The sequence below is a fragment of the Cheilinus undulatus genome, linkage group 23 (genome assembly GCF_018320785.1).
Source record: "Cheilinus undulatus linkage group 23, ASM1832078v1, whole genome shotgun sequence".
Taxonomy (NCBI): domain Eukaryota; kingdom Metazoa; phylum Chordata; class Actinopteri; order Labriformes; family Labridae; genus Cheilinus; species Cheilinus undulatus.
This window is the reverse complement of record NC_054887.1, coordinates 1,915,585-1,933,976: the sequence shown is the minus strand read 5'-3', so window position 1 is coordinate 1,933,976 and position 18,392 is coordinate 1,915,585. Positions and strand designations below refer to the sequence as shown.

The 18,392-nt window shown below is 41.9% G+C and overlaps 1 protein-coding gene across 4 annotated transcripts in view; it reads left to right on the top strand.

Moving 5' to 3' along the window:
• Positions 1 to 18,392, top strand: part of sox5 (SRY-box transcription factor 5) — a 384,599-nt gene that overhangs the window by 190,201 nt on the left and 176,006 nt on the right. The window contains exon 1 of one of the 4 annotated variants that reach the window (XM_041780727.1): positions 12,921 to 13,036. The exons of the other annotated variants lie outside the window; for them this stretch is intronic. The gene's annotated coding sequence lies outside the window, so the exon portion shown is untranslated. Of the gene's footprint in view, positions 1 to 12,920; positions 13,037 to 18,392 lie in introns of those variants that run through there. 4 annotated transcript variants of the gene reach the window in all.

The window sequence follows — 18,392 nt, the reverse complement described above, 5'->3', positions numbered from 1 at the left end:
AACCTGTTCTTTCAAAGAGTCGACTTCTCATCACTTGACTGGGTGAAATGTTTCCGGACTTAAAACTCTTCCTGAAGGTTATTCCTGGTTATTCCAGTTTCTAGAGTAGTGGCAGAGCGGGGCTTCAGCCTCCAGAACAAAATCAACACCGCCACAAGAGGTCGGCTGTCTAAGGCAAAGACACAAAACCTGATGTGAATCTCCTCTGCCGCGCTCTCGCTTGATGACCTAGATTACGCCGGATCAAGCACCAACTTTAAGTCCCTGTGGACCAGGAGAGAAGTTTAAGCTTAGGCAAACCTGACTACAAAACTAAACATGCTCAGTTTTAAATTCAATACGGTTCTGTTTTTTTCAGTTTAGTTAAAAAAAGCTTGTTACATTTGCTGCGAGGACGAAAATAATCAAATGCTTTATAATGCTGTTGACAGCAGGGTTGGTATTTGTTCGTTATTTTTTTCTCTCTGCCCTTGTCAGTGAATAAGCAGTAAAATTCCCCTGCATTATTAATGTTACAAGTTACAATTTAGTTGCTTTTGTGATGACATGCTCAAATAAATAATTGATCATTAATAGGTCTCATTATCATTTTAAAAAATTTACAGATCATCATTTATTTATGATGATCTGTCAGTTTTTACAACCCTGTCCATCAAAATGACAGACAAGGAGAAAGTTTGTCGCAACCTGTGGTTAAAAAAGACTGTTTAGGGCAGTGATGCACGATAAGTGTTTTTTTTAACTGATACCGATAACCGATAATTTCCTACTCCTGATGGCTGATAACTGATAATAACCGATATATTTTTTTTCAATTGTTGATTTAACAAAAGAAGTTTATTTGATGTGTTTATGCACATCTGGGGGTAAGAAGGGGTTAATATGTAGTGAGCAAAGATATTTATAACTAATTTTAACTAATATCACTGGTCAGGCTTAACAAATAGAGATACTTGGTTTTTTTGTTGTTGTTTTTTGTTGTTTTTTTTTTAATTGCTGCTTAAGCCTGAATTAAAGCGAGCTGATGTTTTACATAAAGATTAAGAATACGCACTGACATAAGTCATATCAGAGATAGGTTAAGAATGTAAAGTCCCCTGTGGTCTGTGGCTAAACTTCTGCTCCTAACGTGGATCAGACTGAATGAAACCACATCAAACAGAGCAGGCAGGTACACGTCTGTGAAAGCAGCAGTGGATCAGGAGACTGTCAGACTGATTTTGTTATAACATTTGGCTCTGGCAAACTTTCTGCAGTTTTCAATGCCTGCTTAGGATCAGCGCTCTGCCTGGTATTAGCCGTTGACTCAATCCTAATGCCTGCGGCTGAGGCTAGTGGATGCTGCCGCTTCGTTTTAACGTCGTTAGGATGATGACTCTTAAGTGACTTATAAGATCCATCGAGGACTTCTTTCTACTCTTTGTGACCTTTGCAGGGCAAATTCTACACACACGGTTGTGTTATCCTCCCCGTAAATACTGAATAACGCCACCGTGTTGTTAGCATTTTAGCACAGGGGCTGCTTCCTCTTCTTCTCTGGTGCTTAACAGCGGGTCGTGTACTGCGGTGCCACCTGCTGTTTCTGAATGTGTAGTCTCGGGAGAAAGAAACACCAGCACTGCCGTGCTGACAAAAAATATATGTTATCGGGGCTAGTCGTCATGATATCGGACTTATCGGAATGATGTAAAAATTCCCTGTTATCAGCCCGATGATTATCGGCCTGATAGTTATCGTGCACCCCTAGGTTAGGGTTAGGGTCAGGATGAACTGGACCTATACAGCAGGCACAGTCAGCATTCAGTGAGTGATGAGTATAATCTAAACCCAATTCTGTTCTTCCATACAGTCAAATAAAATCTAAGGTGACAAGGCCTCTAATGACAGCAGATTATCTTTAACTCTTTGAGTCCTGTACTGTTTTTAACCACTGCGTCTCTCCTGGACTTATTGTAAAAAGCTTGTCAAACATCAACCCTGTGGTGCACAGTCAAGCTCTACACATCCTTTTCTCAGGACGACCTGGGCTTGAAGAATATGTGTGAAGCAGTAATGCCACTGGAATTTTGAAAAAATAATGGGATATAAAGGCAAAATTAGACCTCAAAGATTTTTAAGTTTTAAACACAGTAAACATGCCATACCATGCCATGCCATGCCATACAGGCTGATATTTACAGTTTAAGTAAATATCAGAAATGTCAGTATTTGGAAACCGGTAATTATCCCTGCTGATAACATTATAATGCCATAAATATTGTGCATACCTAAAAAGACCCTCCTCTTCTGAATGAATTACCTTTAAATTCTTAACAGTCTTTTTCAGAGCACACTTTCATGCATTCCCTTGCCCTGCTTTGGACTTTCAGTTACAATTTATTTCGATTAAACATGTAAATACACCATCCTTGATGGTGTCCTTTGTTAGTACGGCCTTCCTTTGGCTTAAAACCACTCTCTCTTGAGTCTCCCCCTTGTAATGAAGATTGAAGATTAAACAACAGCAAGGAGCCATTATTTTTGTCAGGGAATTAAAGTACCATCAATCTCACTTAATCACCTTCCTAATATCTCCTCAGACGCTAGTAGAAAGCTGTTCGCAGCTCAAGGTTAACATGCTTTGTTCATTGGAAGTGCAGGGAGAGAGGAGAGGGAAAGACAGAAAATAGATGCATGATGTTACTTTGGCATGCTCTGGATCGGGCTGCCCACCAAGTACACACACTGAGTACAGCAAACTGTGTAGTGTTGGTGAGAGGACGGGCCAGGAGGTCGGTGTAGAAAGAAATGACAGCTATTGTTTGGTCTGTAATTATCTCTGTCTGCCTCTTTGCCCGCTCATTTCCTGTAGAGACAGATACAAGGACCGAGGGGAGAAAGGCCAGCAGTTTGATGCTGTGGCCTTGTAACAGGTGGTACTGTTTGTCCTTGATGACCAACAAAAGCTGCTCTGGGTGTACCGTCAGTCCTCTAATTGATACAATATGGCATACAGCCACTGAAGTACGTACATTTAAGTCTTCATTGAAAGGATTCACTCGCTGAAACTGCTTCTGAGTTTGGAGGAAAGGTTTTCGCTCAGAATTACTCAGCAGAGAGGCCATTTGAGAATCAATAAGTCATTTCATTTCATTTCTGCTGTCCCCATTGACATCAGGGTGTTCAAAGTTTACGCAACTGATATAAAAAAGGCACTAAACAGTGAACTATGAAAATAGATTTTTCTTTGTCTAAATGTTGTTTTCTCCGTCTACAACTGACAGATATTCAGTTATTATAAAAGAGAGAGAGGGGAAGCGTTCCATATCTACAGAACGATCCAGCAGCTAAATCAGTCCTCGGATTCTGGAGGAGTACCGACTAACAGAGTGGGCACCACTGTCAGTATCCTCAACCTTAAACTGGGAAAGCATTATTAAAAATGAAGGCTTATAAAAGTCTTTATTGTAAGACGATAAGGTCTTATTTTGTTATTAAAACAGGCTGTTTCTTTAAAATGCTTTAAAATAAGAATTAAACCGTTTTATAAGTGAGCTGAAATGAGCAGTTGTAACTTGTTTATCTTCTTCGTCAACCTGAAGGAGTGTTGTTTTACATTTTAGCTTCAACTGCAGTGCAAAGTTGTAAATAGGTTCTTCTAGGTTGTGGTATAGGTCCTTTTAGGCAGCTTCATTAAAGGATAAGACCTTCCAATCGGCTACTTTATGGTACTTTCTATGGTATTTTTTTCTCACACTGTAATCTCAAAATTTCCAAGAAAGCCTGATTTACCTTCTACAACAGGAATCACTACCAGAGGAGAGGAGGGCATGGCGTGACTGGCTACAGTGTTTTTACTGTATTACAGAAACCTTCATTCTTTATGACACTAAGACAGCGCAGGTCCTTACAAATAAAAGTACTAACTGTGTGATTATGGCTGCACAGGTAAAAACCGTCACTTTCAACAGGCTTGTTTTATGCTAGCGGTTAGCTGCAGTGCTATCGCTATGATGTCTAGCTCTCAGGTTCGTCGTGTTGTCTGAGTATTTCACTCTGGCATGGCGTATTTTGCAAACAGCTTGATTCCTAAGTTTCTACCGTCTTTAATGTTTTGGGAGCTAAATTAAGTCCACATATCCGCTATGAATGCAGCAGAAGCCGCTCTGCTGGGTAGGCACAGGCGGCCAGCTCAGAGCTGAAGGCTTGCGTGATCGCGGTTGTCTAAACCAGTGGTTCTCAAGGGGCTGCGAGGCACCAGGAGGGTCGCTAGATGCCTTTCTTTTTTTTTTTTGCACAATTTGGGCCTATTTTTGCTTCTTTTGACCGATTATTGCCACTTCACACCAAATTTGCCACATTTTAACCTGTTTTTATCACTTTTTCTGGCCATTTTTTGCCACTTTAATACATTTATGCCACGTCTTAATCAAATTTCTACGCCTATTCTGTGCATTTGTTCCACTTTGAAGACATATTTGTCACTTTTAAGCCCTTTCCCACCTCTTAATGCCTCTGTTGACTTATTTTTGCCACTTCTAAACCCTTTCACCTTATTTTTCACCTATTTTTGCCAATTTAACTACATTTCAGTATCTGTTATGCCCATTTTTGCCTGTTTAACGCATTTCTGCCACTTTCTGCCTCTTTTTACCTCAGTTAACCCATTTTTGCCAGTTCAAACCAATTTTCCCTCTTTTTAATCCCATTTCACCACCTAATCTGCTCATTTCTGCCACTTTTAAGCCAAAATTGTCACTGTTAACACTTTTTATCATTTCTGCCCGTTTTTGCTACTCTAGCTCATTTTTGCGACTTTTAAAATCCCATTTCACTACCTTTTCCACCTATTTTTTTTTTTGTCATGTTTTACCCATTTTATTTCTTGTGTCAATAAAGGGATTCACATTTTTTAGACGTCTATGTACTATGACACAAATAAATAAAAAAACCCAAATGTTTTCGTTTGATAACAGTGGTTATTATTCAGTTAAAAATGATAAACATGGTTAATTACCCCTAACGGGCGGCCTTGTCTCCACATGACTATTCTTCAATGTTCATGGCTGTGTTCAACCACCCTCAGGTACAGTGGGGGTCCCCTGTCTCTGGCACCTTTATTTTGGGGGTTGTAGGGTGAAAAGGTTAAGAAGCCCTGGTCTAAACAGTGGAGAAGGGGGAGGAGTCAAATGTCTGCCATCAACTAGTGGACTGGGGGTGAAATTACACCACAAAATTACCGTACCAACGAAGTAAATTATTTATTAATGAAATATTGAGACTGCATTTTGAAATATTCATACAGAATCGTGCCTCGAAATATTGCAATATTTTAGTGTATCAGTATTTTCTAACACCCCTAGTATATGGTCTTTTCACCAGATGTTCAAAAGTCACACCATACAGGCACTTCTCAGCATGCAGCTGCAAGCACAGCAAGCAGTGCGCACCCCCACTTGGTTTTTCATTAAATCCTTCATCAAAATGCTTAACGATGTTTATATGGCGAGGTTTACAGGGAGGCTGGAAGTGATTTATAGTTGAAGAAATGTTCTTACACCTCGTAACCTGAGCTACATCAGGACAGAGGAGCAAACAAAGTTCCTCTTTTTCCTCTCTGTCTATGGCAGTGGTTGAGTCATGGGACCCACTATCATCTCCTCAACAGGAATGGCGACCCAAACTTTGGAGATGTTTTGGTCAGTCAGACATACTTAATCAAAAAAAAAAAAAGAAACTTTGGGCCTAAGACAGTACAAAAGGTGCAACAAAACAACGAATCAGGAAAAACGATGCATGTTTTATAGAGTCTTATAGACTTTGAATTCGGCATATATTTTTCTCAGGCACACATTTGCGACCCACTGAAAAGGGCTTTGTGACCCACTTTGGGCTCCAACCCAGCAGTTGAGAACCACTGATTTATGGCACATACATGCTCTCTTTTCCTCTCTCTTCCCACTACTCCACTCTGATTTATTATAGGAAGCTTATAAGATCATTACAGACTTCTTCAGAGCAAAAAACAACCTCCAAGCACTGACAAACGTTACCTACAGGTCACATAAAAAGGAAAAAGACAGACGTAAAAGGTCTGAAAACCTTGGGAGGTTTCAATTGTTTCTGGTGTTGTTGCAGCAGGAATTAAAGTGTTTCTAAACTCACACTGTTGTTGATCACATTACAGCCACCATTGAACAGTTTGACTGGAGAAGACCATGCCAAGGTGCCAACTCTGCACCAGGCGTGCCACGCCATGGGGCGTGAGGATAAATGTGCCAGTATATATGCATATGTTTGACAACATGTCTACATTTTTTTGCAGGCCCCCCTTGTAAAGGTACCCCTTGTCGTCTTCAGTCTCAGTGGGTCCTCCCTGTTAAAATAAAGGATGATAAAAATATATGGATAAACCAAAGAGGGAGGTTGGAGGTCAAAAGTTCCACATCAAGCTAATAAGTGGAAGTTTATTGACGTCTAGTTTTCTGATTCCTAAGAGATTTTCTGATCAAAACTTTAAAGGCAGGAGTCAGAAAGTCATACCAGAATAATCTTTGATAGTGTCTGCTTAAGCCAGCAATGGTCTGACTGAAAGCTGTAATTCTCTGACACAAGAACCACTTCCCCTCCGCACTGGGAGTTCATGTAACCACGGAAACCATCTGTGAAGCTTCACAAAAGAAGTGAGTGAAAACGGATGAGGATCGAACGCACCAGTTGACTACCATTGATTCACTGCTTGAGAGGGAGAGCGATGGCGAGGGTGACGTGGGCAGAGGAGAGTTGTTTCCAGGCTTGGTCCAGGCGCCTCTGAGAAGCCTCACCTGTGGTCTGTAAACCATTTACATACGTCCTAGGGCAGTCACTGCTCACACCACTACCTGGGAGCTGGTAAAATTTATCTTTGACAGCCGTTTGGCAGACACAGTCACATGTTTCCCTGAATATCGTTGATGAAAAGTTTGGACACCCCTGTGCTAAAGAGTAAGTTTGATCAGAACTTGATGACATTTCTTTGTTAGAAGAAGAACAAAGAACAGCAGTGAGTTGTTTTCTTTTCAAAAATGACAAAAGTTGAGTACTGACATGTCTACAGTCACCACGGTTTGCGTCATGCAGTCTATGGAGTTTACTAACCTAAAGCAGTGTTACTCAACCAAAGAGCCAATTTGTTAAAAAATACCTTCGCAAGAGCCACAATCAAAGTGGTGAAAAGTGGCAAAATGGCTTGAAGTAGCAATGACACTAAGTCAAAGGTAGCAAAATGGTCAAAAAGCAGCAAAAACGGGCAAACATAGGGAGGAAAAGGGTCAGAAAGTAGCAAAAATGGGTGAGAAGTGACAAAAGATGAGTTACAGGTAGCAAAAAATGGTCCAAAAAGTGGCAAAAACATGGCAAAAAAATTAGTGAAAAGTGACTAAAATGGGCAAAAAGAAGTCAAGAGCTGCAAAATTGTGCCCAAAAATAGGTAACAAGTGGCATTTAATGGCAAAAGGTAGCTTAAATGGGCAAAAGTGGGATAACAGTGGCAAAAACTCAAAAAAAAGGGCAAAAAAGTGGTATTTAATGGCAAACAGTAGCTTAAATGGGCATAAATGAGATAAAGGGCAAAAACTGGAAAAAAAAATGGCAAAAATGGAAAAAAGAAGGAAAAAAGTGGTATTAATGGCAAATGGTAGCTAAAATGGATGAAAAGTGGCAAAAAATGGTGAAAAATTAAAGACATATGAAGACATAAAAGAGCCTCAAATAATCACAGAAGAGCCACATGTGGCTCCAGAGCCACACATTGAGTATCACTGACCTAAAGCCTCAGATGACCCCAGTCTTTGTTTGAAAAGTTGCTTAAGCAATTCTAATTACTCACATGAGACCAGAAGGACATGAACATAAGAGCTGGTATCATATTTGTTGAGTAAATCTTTTTATTAATGCACAGAGCAGCTTTTCTTTCCTGTTTATTAGGCTGGTATTTTCAGTCTGTGTCTTCTAGGGTGAACAGTTTGCAGGGAAGAATAATAAGGGATGTTTCTGTCACAGGAACCCATCTGATCCTGTTGCTCATGGGTACACAATGTAGCACACACACCAGACATCACATACAGACATGGGCAGGCATGTCTGAGGACCAGGTTGCAGGCTCTCTTCATTTTTCTTCTCCCCCGTGTTGTTTTAAGTGTGTTGGAAATCTTGTGTTTCAGCCATCAAAGCAACGCCCTGACTGTTAATGGCTTTACGGCTTGTTAGTTAGTTTTTCCCGGCTCGTGTGTTTCTGCGTTTGGTTAGGTCCTAAAACAGAATGGACAGTCTCTGTGTTTTTCATGTTGTCTTTCCATGCTAACAGATGCTTGATAATGCACAATCATAAACATAAAACACACTTTTTACAAAGCAGGAGACGGATGTGTATAGTGCAGATTGATTCATTTACACAAACACACACAAATAGTGAAGCAGCATGTCGATAGCCATCTCTCTTTCTGCCTCTCTCTGGGAGTCCGGTGAGGCCTGGCCTAATTGAGCTGGCCTCAGGAAGCCCATCATTAGCCCTGCTGCTCCGGTCACACATGGCCACCAGATGTGAGTCCAGCCACAATGGAGCGCCGAGTGCCACTCTTTCTTTCTCTTCCTCTCTCCATCTCTCTCTCTCCGTCTGTCTCTCAATGACTCTCCAGCCTAATAAACTGGCTTTTGTTTCCATGCAGCCATTGTTCACCAAGTCTACCGAAGCCCATGGTAAGAGAAGTCATCGGGGCCTGAATGGGACGCTTTGTACCCACAATAGACAGAAATAGGAGAGGGGGACAGCAGATTGAGAGAGGGATGGAGAGGGAGTGGAGGGGGGAGAGGAAGAGTGCCTAGTGAGGATTTCAGTGCCCCCTCTGGAATTTTTATGGCCTTTTTTTGTGTAGTTTCAGAATTCAGTGTTGTGGGGCCGTGCGACGTACATGGCACCTTCCTCCCCAGTCTGTGCATTGTGGTCCACCTCCTGCTCCTGCTGTGTGTCATTGCTCAGCGCAGAATTAAGGTGATTAATACCATTAGAATGGGTGACAGGATGAAGTATTTTTGACTGCATGTGACTTACCTACACGGTCTTCAAATGACCAAAAATACCAACGCTCACATGTGACTGTTGAACATCTCATTCCAGAGCCCCTAACGATGCTGCTGTAACAGCCTTAACAGTTTGTGGAGGACTTTCTAGAAGGAGTGAGTGACAGGGATCTGCTGATATTCAGCCACAGCAGCATTAGAAAGGTCAGCCACTAATTCTGGACCATAACCCCAATTTCCATCTGATCCTGCTGGGCTGCATTCTGGGTCAGTGTCAGCTCTGTCCTGGTTCTGGTGTCTACAGAAAATGTTTTCAAAGTAGCTTCAATTCTTCAGCTGTAACATGTCTTATAAAGTTTTCAACTACAGTGATGCAGCCAGATTTTTTTTAAGTTTTAAAGCAAATTAAATACATGTTGGCTGCACTTTTATTTATGGAACCAGAAGCTCTGTCCCAGCCTTGTTAGGCCACGTTTTTCTTGCTGTGATTACCCTTTTATAAGTCTTAAAACATCGATGTTAAGGATTTAAAAATCTCTATATTGATGCCTCCATGTTGGCTTTAGCCGAGGCCGGAGGCATCATGTTCTTGAGTTTTCCATCCATCAGTCCGTGCTGATATTCTTATGCACACAGCATCTCAAGAACCTTTTGATGGGTTTTCTTCAAACCTTGGAAAGTATTTCCCCTGCAACTCTACGATGACCTGGTGAGGTTTTGGAGTTTTTAGGTTAAGGTCATCCCTGTTTGAATGGGATGTCCTCAAATGAATGCCTCCATAGACTCAACGTATGCTGTTTTAATGTCCATCAACAGCCCATGAGATTTCCACCAATCACGCCATTGCAGCCCTTCCTCTACTCTCACTGGCCTGCAGTTCTAGCCAATCAACACTTGAGCCTTAGTGCTGCAGACACAGCAAGCTTATGACATCACTTCCTGTTTTCCTGCTGCTCTGTGCCATTTCGCAGGCCTCAATTGCTCATTTTCTTTCGTTTTTTGATTATGCAATTTTGCTTCTGTCACATTAAGTATATGTACATCATAATTAATACATATTTATCTCAAATATTGATTAAATCTGTAGTAGGTGATTTATTTTTAGTATCGTATGCCCACAAAAACAACACAACCCGTCAGAGTCTTGTTATGTAAGCCATCTAACAGAATAACACACTTCTGCAGCGTCTCCTTGCGCAGCACTCTCACTTGAGGAAAACCAGCAAGCTACGATGCTCCAGCCAGCCAGGCTAGCACTCGCAGCCAATCACAGCTCAGGTCAGAGGGAGCGTTCCTATTGGCCGCTGTAGTAGGTGCACTTCCGCCTCTCAGCTCAGTGAGAAGATACAATGGCGAGTTACCAGGGGTGTTTGGTCCTATGTAGAGTTTGTTCACAGACGAAGTGTTTCCTAACCTGTAACACCGCCGCTGATTTCAGTGGAACAGTGGAGCAAAATCACTCAGAGAGCTTTGCCACCGTCAGTATTCGATTCAGCGGAAATGCACATCCACGAGGAGCAATGTGAGAAGAGGGGCGGAGCTACAAAGCTCAAACATGGAGAAGAACAGGACGGGAGGGGGGGCAGAGTTGCTTCTACACGGCTCTCATTGAATGGTACATACTCCAGCTTTAATGGTCTTATGGACTATGAATAATTATAACTATATCAGCCCTGAAAAACCAGCATTGGTAAACCAGTTGGTATGGATGTTGTTGCTTATGTAGTGTCTGCTGCTAACACTGTAGCACAGGACTATTTAATCAGCGGCCACATGTGGCCCAGAACAACCCCTAAGTGGCCCAGCCTGTGGTCATGCCAGAGATGCGGAGGGCAACCTGTTTCACAAGTTTTCATAAGTGACCAAAATTATTACTTACAGATTTTCATTTTATTTTTTCATTATATTTATTTTATTTTCATTTAAGTGAAAAAACATTTCTACTACCTCAGGTTTTGTTCAAATGCAGCTCTGTCGGTGTGTTTTATGCACTTTTTGATGCGCTTTTTTCATGTTGACAAATCTAATAGAAAGATTATGAATAAAAAGTGCATATTTTTCATCAGATTGATCTGTATTGGTTTGAAATTTGACTTTACCAGCTGCTTACTGGGCGCCGGACATATCTGGCCAGGCTACATTTATTGATTTTAAAATTTGGCCCAGTTGGATTTGTAATTGAATAGCCCTGCTATAGCACATTGACTATTGGCTTTAAAAGCTTTTGTTTAACCCCTTAATAATGCCTGAAAACACAAAAAATAGCCAGAATATTCTGATTTTTTGGAACTGAAATGTTTATTTAACTTTCCACTGAAATTCAGAAAAATCCATATTTCCATAAAATTTAACAATTATATTTTTAGTATCTCATTTCATTCATTAGATGTTCTTGGTAACTGACAATCCACTTGAGGGCATTTTTATCCCTTATCAGATTGTATTCAGAAGTTTTTTTGAGTAATTTATTGAGCATATTGATTAGATAGAGGTATCATAAAAGTGTGTATCAAATATAACACAACAGGCGTTAAGGGGTTAAAAGCTGAGCCCCCTCAAATTTTTCCACAGGAGCTCTTAGGTAAGAAAAGATTGAGACCCCTGCTGCATCCTGTAAAATTAATAATTTCCTGCAAAATAGTAAAGTGTCAAAACCACTGGTCCATTGAATATTTGTCTGCCTTTTCCAGCTACAGTCGTGTGAACTCTTAAACTGCAGCGGTGTTTGTGTTTTCTAACCGTCTTCATCTCTCAGGCGCGTAGGGGTGGTGTCTGTGTCTGCGCGTGTGCATGCGAGCGTGTGGGTTACACTGCGGACGCATGGCGATGCATGATACTTTTCGACGGCTGCCCTCATTTGAGACAAATGTAATTATCACGCGTGGCCGAGTTTTTTCTTATTATTGAAAAGTTAAGTCGCTAATCTGTGAAGTTGTTCTTCAGCTGAATTAATTCAATTATCCTGCAGCATGAGTCGATATCAAGGTTTGACATTTCTCTGTGTGGGGATGGGATCATTTCATATGCATGTGTGTGCATTTGTTTTAGTATCAGTGTGTATTAATGCTCCTGTGTTTGACACTGTATGCGGTTTGGATGTATGTGTGTGTGTGAGCCTGTGTGTGAAACGTGTGAGAATGGAGGCCATGTTTTCCAACTCCCACTGGATCAAGGCCTTTTATAATCCACTGAGCCGACATAATTCCACCCCACTTACAATGGATTTGTCTCTGCTTTGTCTCCTCATTATTGTTCTCATTCATATGATAAGCTGCTCCATGATTCCATTAGCATTCTCTGTTAGCCACCACGCTATAGGCAGTAATAATCCAACTTCAGTGCTCTGGAAATACAACTTTTTACTCGCATAAGCTTCTGACAGGAAAAACAGATGTTGTCCTTAAACACAGCAGACACTGAGTGTATGTTTACTTCAATTTAACTAAAGCAAATGATCCTCCCTGTCCGTCACTTTAATAGAGCTAACATTATTGGTGGTAACCAAACTGATCGGTTACTGCGGTGCACTTATTCTCACTCAGTTATGTAGTAGAAATCCACACTACTGCTGGCTCATAAGCAAGTATGTTAACATGTAGATGCAACAGCCCCTGGTAAAGTCTGCTTTATGTGACTGAATGTAAGGTGGAACATGTCGCCAACATCAACCTTGTGTTTTCCTTCATAAATGTCTGTAAATTTGAGTGCATTGCAGACCCTCCTTATCGCATGTGAGCACTGATGTCAGAGGCTAATACATGAATGATCAGAGGTCCACAGGTAATACTAGTCCCAGGCAAATAGTACTTTTGATTTAACATACATGTCTATTTTTAGAAAGGACAATGGGGACAGATGGTGGGAGAAGACATGCACCAAACACTGCCAGGATTGGTCTTGATCCTGTGACCGGTGCATCAAGGACTGTATAGGACCTTCTTAACCCACCAGGGTCTGCAGGAGGATTTTCACCGTAGTTATGATTGACACCACTGCAAAGGTCTGGGTAGCAGTCAGCATCCCTTAATCTATCTGGCTGTTTCTTCTTCTCTTTCTGTCTTTGTCTCTTTCTCTCTGTCAGACATGCTAATGCTATTGATCCTTATTGGAAACAGGACAGAACCATCTCCAGATAAGAAGACAATGCTTGCAGCAGCCCATAGATTTCTTCCTGGTGTTCTGAGAGGTGTTTCAGGCTGTATTGGAGTTCACGGGGTTCTCACAATCTGTTGTCTTACAGATTGTATTGACAGTCTCCTCTGGGCTCTGACTAACAGTCTGTTTTTGTCAAAAGGAAGGCAAATCGTGGTGTATGAAGTGAATATATGTGCTTAGATGGTTGAATATGTGTGTCCATATGGAGAGACAGCTCCAGATGTATTTTTTTTTTTTTGTCTTTTTTGAGCGTGTGAGAGAGTGTGAGTTTGGGAGGGATGACAAAGGTTGTGCGATTTATTTATCCAATGTCATGATCTCAGACAATGCATCTGCAGTGTCAAGGTTGGCAGAGATGGTTGCCTTGACAACAGAGGCAAACAATCCCTCAAATCTGTGCTCCCTCTCTTTCCTCTCTAAGAGACATGGAGGCCTTTGGAGACTTAAGAGCAGAGAGGCAGCTTTTTGTTGTTGTTGTTGTTGTTGTTCACAGGTAGAGTGGTGGTTATTGATCAAGAATCGAACCCATGTCGCTTCGTACAGAGGCCTAATGCATTTACAGCTCCAACTAGAAAGAGATGAAGAGTGAGGAAGGGAATAAAAGGAGGACCAGCTTCTGTACAACACAGTCAAAAAATTAAAAAAGAAAGCAAGGCAGGTAGGAGTGAAGAGCAAATGTGTTTTTAGGAGAAAATCAATTAGGTCTTCACACTCTGAAACTTCTGCAGGAGTGGAAAGTGCACATAAAAGCACCTGCACATGTAACGACCCTGCCAAATAAGCAGATTTGAGACGTGTGTGTAGGTCAGGTGTTGCACACTGAGACACGATGGAAGCCCTACCTGCTCAGTGTAGGTCTGTCATGCAGGAGGGAGAGCAGTTAAGTGAAACATGTTTAGCCCTCTCAGGTAATTACGTCTCCATGCTAATGTCTAATTAGACAGCTCCAAGGGGACTCATCTACACTGCATTAATTAATGCAGTCAGTCCAGAAGTTACACACAAACAGGCATACAGTGGCAACAGCACACATTCACACATCCCACTCCACAGACCCACATTAAACAGAAGGGTGGGTAGTTCCCACAGCCTCACCGAACGATGTGGATCACAGTACAGAGGCCAAAAAAGATAGGTATTAGGAGTTACTTTGATCTGGGACACTAAACATGTCCCAATAAACATGTGCTAATAAACATGTGCTCATACATACACTATATTGCCAAAAGTATTCACTCACCCATCCAAATAATGTAAATCAGGTGTTCCAATCACTTCCATGTCCACAGGTGTATAAAACCAAGCACCTAGGCATGCAGACTGTTTCTACAAACATTTGTGAAAGAATGGCTCGCTCTCAGGAGCTCAGTGAATTCCAGCGTGGTACTGTGATAGGATGCCACCTGTGCAACAAGTCCAGTGGTGAAATTTCCTGGCTCCTAAATATACCACAGTCAACTGTCAGTGGGATTATAACAAACTGGAAGCCATTGGGAACAACAGCAACTCAGCCACTAAGTGGTGCATAGTGCGCAGAGGTCGCCGACCTGCAGAGTCAATGGCTACAGACCTCCAAACTTCATGTGGCCTTCAGATTAGCTCAAGAACAGTGGTAGAGAGCTTTATGAATGGGTTTCCATGGCCGAGCAGCTGCATCCAAGCTTTACATCACCAAGTGCAATGCAGTGGTGTAAAGCATGCCGCCACTGGACTCTAGAGCAGTGGAGACGCCTTCTCCATCTGGCAGTCTGATGGACCAGTCTGGGTTTGGCGGTTGCCAGGAGAACGGTACTTGTCTGACTGCATTGTGCCAAGTGTAAAGTTTGGTGGAGGGGGGATTATGGTGTTGGCTTGTTTTTCAGAAGCTGGGCTTGGCCCCTTAGTTCCAGTCAAAGGAACTCTAAATGCTTCAGCATACCAAGAGATTTTGGACAATTCCATGATCCCAACTTTGTGCGAACAGTTTGGGGATGGCCCCTTCCTGTTCCAACATGACTGTGCACCAGTGCACAAAGCAAGGTCCATAAAGACATGGAGGAGAGAGTTTGGTGTGGATCAACTTGACTGGCCTGCACAGAGTCCTGACCTCAACCCCATAGAACACCTTTGGGATGAATCAGAGTGGAGACTGAGAGCCAGGCCTTCTGGTCCAACATCAGTGTGTGACCTCACAAATGTGCTTCTGGAAGAATGGTCAAAAATTCCCATAAACACACTCCTAAACCTTGTGGAAAGCCTTCCCAGAAGAGTGGAAGCTGTTATAGCTGCAAAGGGTGGACCAATGTTAAATTAAACCCCATGGATTGAGAATGGGATGTCACTTATGTTCATATGAGAGTAAAGGCAGGTGAGCAAATACTTTTGGCAATATAGTGTATGACCTGCACCATCCTCACTCTCCTTAGCACGTCAGCATTAGATACACGGTCTAACTATGAAACCCAAAAAGGAGCAGAAAAGAGGTTGTCACAGGCGGTCCAGTCGGCACCCCTGATCATCAGTCACGTCCAGGCTTCACATGACTTTCATCCACATGCTCAGATACTGGAAATGCCACACTGTTGTGCTCAGCGAACCCATCATCCCAGATCAGTCCATGGTCTGCTTTCCCTGTTACCCGCCCCATTATCCAGTCCATACAGGCACCAAAGAGTGTTGGAGCTCGGACGCACCCCTGTCTCACCCCAGAATCAACTGGGGAGAAGTCAGAGGTGGAGCCACCACACTTCACAGCACTTTCTCTACCAGAATACAAACAATAAAAGACAAATGGTAAGAAAATAATATATTTAAGTGGGACAGTCCTATCATTCAGAGATCATTTGCCTCTGGCTCATTTAGAATGAATCCCACCATGCAAAGACCTAAGTATTAGGATACCAACAGAGCTTTTTGATTCACTACGGTGGAAGCCGGATTGGCAAAGTCATTGACTTTGACCCTGATTTCACCCCCTGTCACCCATGTGGCTGCTAAGATCCCCTGATGGCCCCCTGCATTGTTTGTGTCTGTACAGTATGTGTGAATGTGGTCACCCAGAGACCCTGGGGTTGTACAGTAGTCTTGAGATGTAACTTCACTAATTCACTGTCCTACTGTGAACGTCCTCTGTAATTAAGGCCAATATGTCAGGCAGGGTGGGCCTGTTTGTTGCCTCTCTACCCTCTTTCTTTTAGATAGCAGTAAACACTTGTGTGTTTAGAAACCATGATTGATTATTGAGGTTGTTCAGAATCTTTACCAGCTAGTTTTCTAGATTTAACCCTGCAAAGCCTATTGGCCAGATTCCATGTCTGTCATCACACAGATCAATACTGCAACCTCCATTCATGCCTGGTCTTAGGATTGGCGGACCAATCAGCGTTGTTTAAGGCAGTGGTTCTCAACCTTGGGGTCAGGACCCCCTTTGGGGTCCCGAGACACTAAGTGGGATCAACAGATTGCCTAAAAAAAAAAAAAAATAGTTTTAGAATTCCACTGTTGCTACTTTACATCAATTATGCCAAATTTTGACCCGTTTTCATCCGTTTTCCTACAAATTTTAACACATTTTTGCCATTTGCCATTGTTTTTAACATTTAAACCCTTTCCACCACTTTTTTTCTGCCTGTTTTTGCCACTTCTAGATCAATTCTTCTGTCATAAGCCTAATATTGCCTCTGTTGACCCATTATTTCCACTATTAACCCCATTCTACCACTTTTTTTTGCACAGTTTTTTCCATTTTAAGCACATTTTACTATCTGATATGCCCATTTTTGCCAGTTTGACCAATTTCTGCCAATATCTGCCAATTTTTTCTTTCCCAGTCAGCACTTTTTTTGCCAATTTATATCGATTTTTCTTCCCATTTTATCAGATTTCCAACCATTTTTGCCAATTTAAAGCCTTTTCAGCCAATATTTAATTCCCTTTTACCACTATTTCTGCCCATTTTTGCCACTGTAACACAATTTTGCCGTCATGTGGTTATTTTTTTTGCCATTTTTATTTAATTTTTGCCACTTATAACCCATTTCTGCTACTTTTAAGATCCAACTTCACCACCTTTTCCACCATTTTTTGCCATTAACCCCTTTTTTTCAATTTGTAACCCATTATGATTTTTTTTTTTTTTTTTTTTTTACAAAATAGATTAGCATTAAGAAGGCTATATACTACACAAATGATTTTTTAAAAAGTGTTTTGATGATAAGAATGGTTATTTTTTCAGGTTCAATATAAAACAAGTAACCTGACACGCTAGATGGATGTATTTCTCACATCCATCCGGGAAAGCTTCAATAGGAAACATGTGAGAAAAGGCAGAGGCTTTCAAAAAAAAACGGTGTGATTGGGTGAACGTTCTGTCTGTCACATCTCTACGGGCCAATAAGAGCAACAAAACATGTGACGTAGCTGCCATCGAGCTGCACGTGTGCAGCTAATGAGGAATAATGCGAAACATGGCGATTGTAGACATGTAAGTACTCGACTTTTGTCATTTTTGAAAAGAAAACAACTCACTGCTGTTCTTTGATCTTCTTTCAACGAAGAATTGTTGTCAAGTTCTGGTAAATCTGGCACTTTAGCAGCATCCATGCTAATCTCTTCAGCCATAATTGCACCAGCCTCTTCCTGCTTCTTGTTTACGTCACGGCTCTGCTGCGCCTGAAAGTATTGCCCCTCGTTGCTGATTGGTCCTGTCACTTTCTAACCGGGCCCAAACGGTTCAGATGGGAGCTTTGCAAGATGGATTTGCCAGTGAGAAACAAAGAAATGGGCGTATCCAACTGCTTTGCAAGGTTATAAATAAGGATTTCACAGCTTAACTTTACAATAGACCATGATTTTGCTGATCTCCATTGTCCCCCAGGTTGGCTGGGCCCCAGAAAGCTCTCCCCTTTGACCCCCCTTATGGACGGCCTTGTCTCCACATGACTATTCTTGATTGTGCATGGCTGTGTTCATCCACCTTCAGGTCCAGTGGGGGTCCCTGGTCTCTGGCACCTTTATTTTTGGGGTCCTGGGCTGAAAAGGTTGAGAACCCCTGCTCTAAGGTGTCTACAAATCCTACCGCACACTAAACCACCCAGCACTTTCTCTTTACCCCGGCTGTCCAGGAACTCTACACCATGGGGAGGCTTATAGCTTCCAGCCATAGTTACTCTTCTATTCTGAGGATTCTGCAGTGATGCATTATTTTAAACAGATTAGTCTGG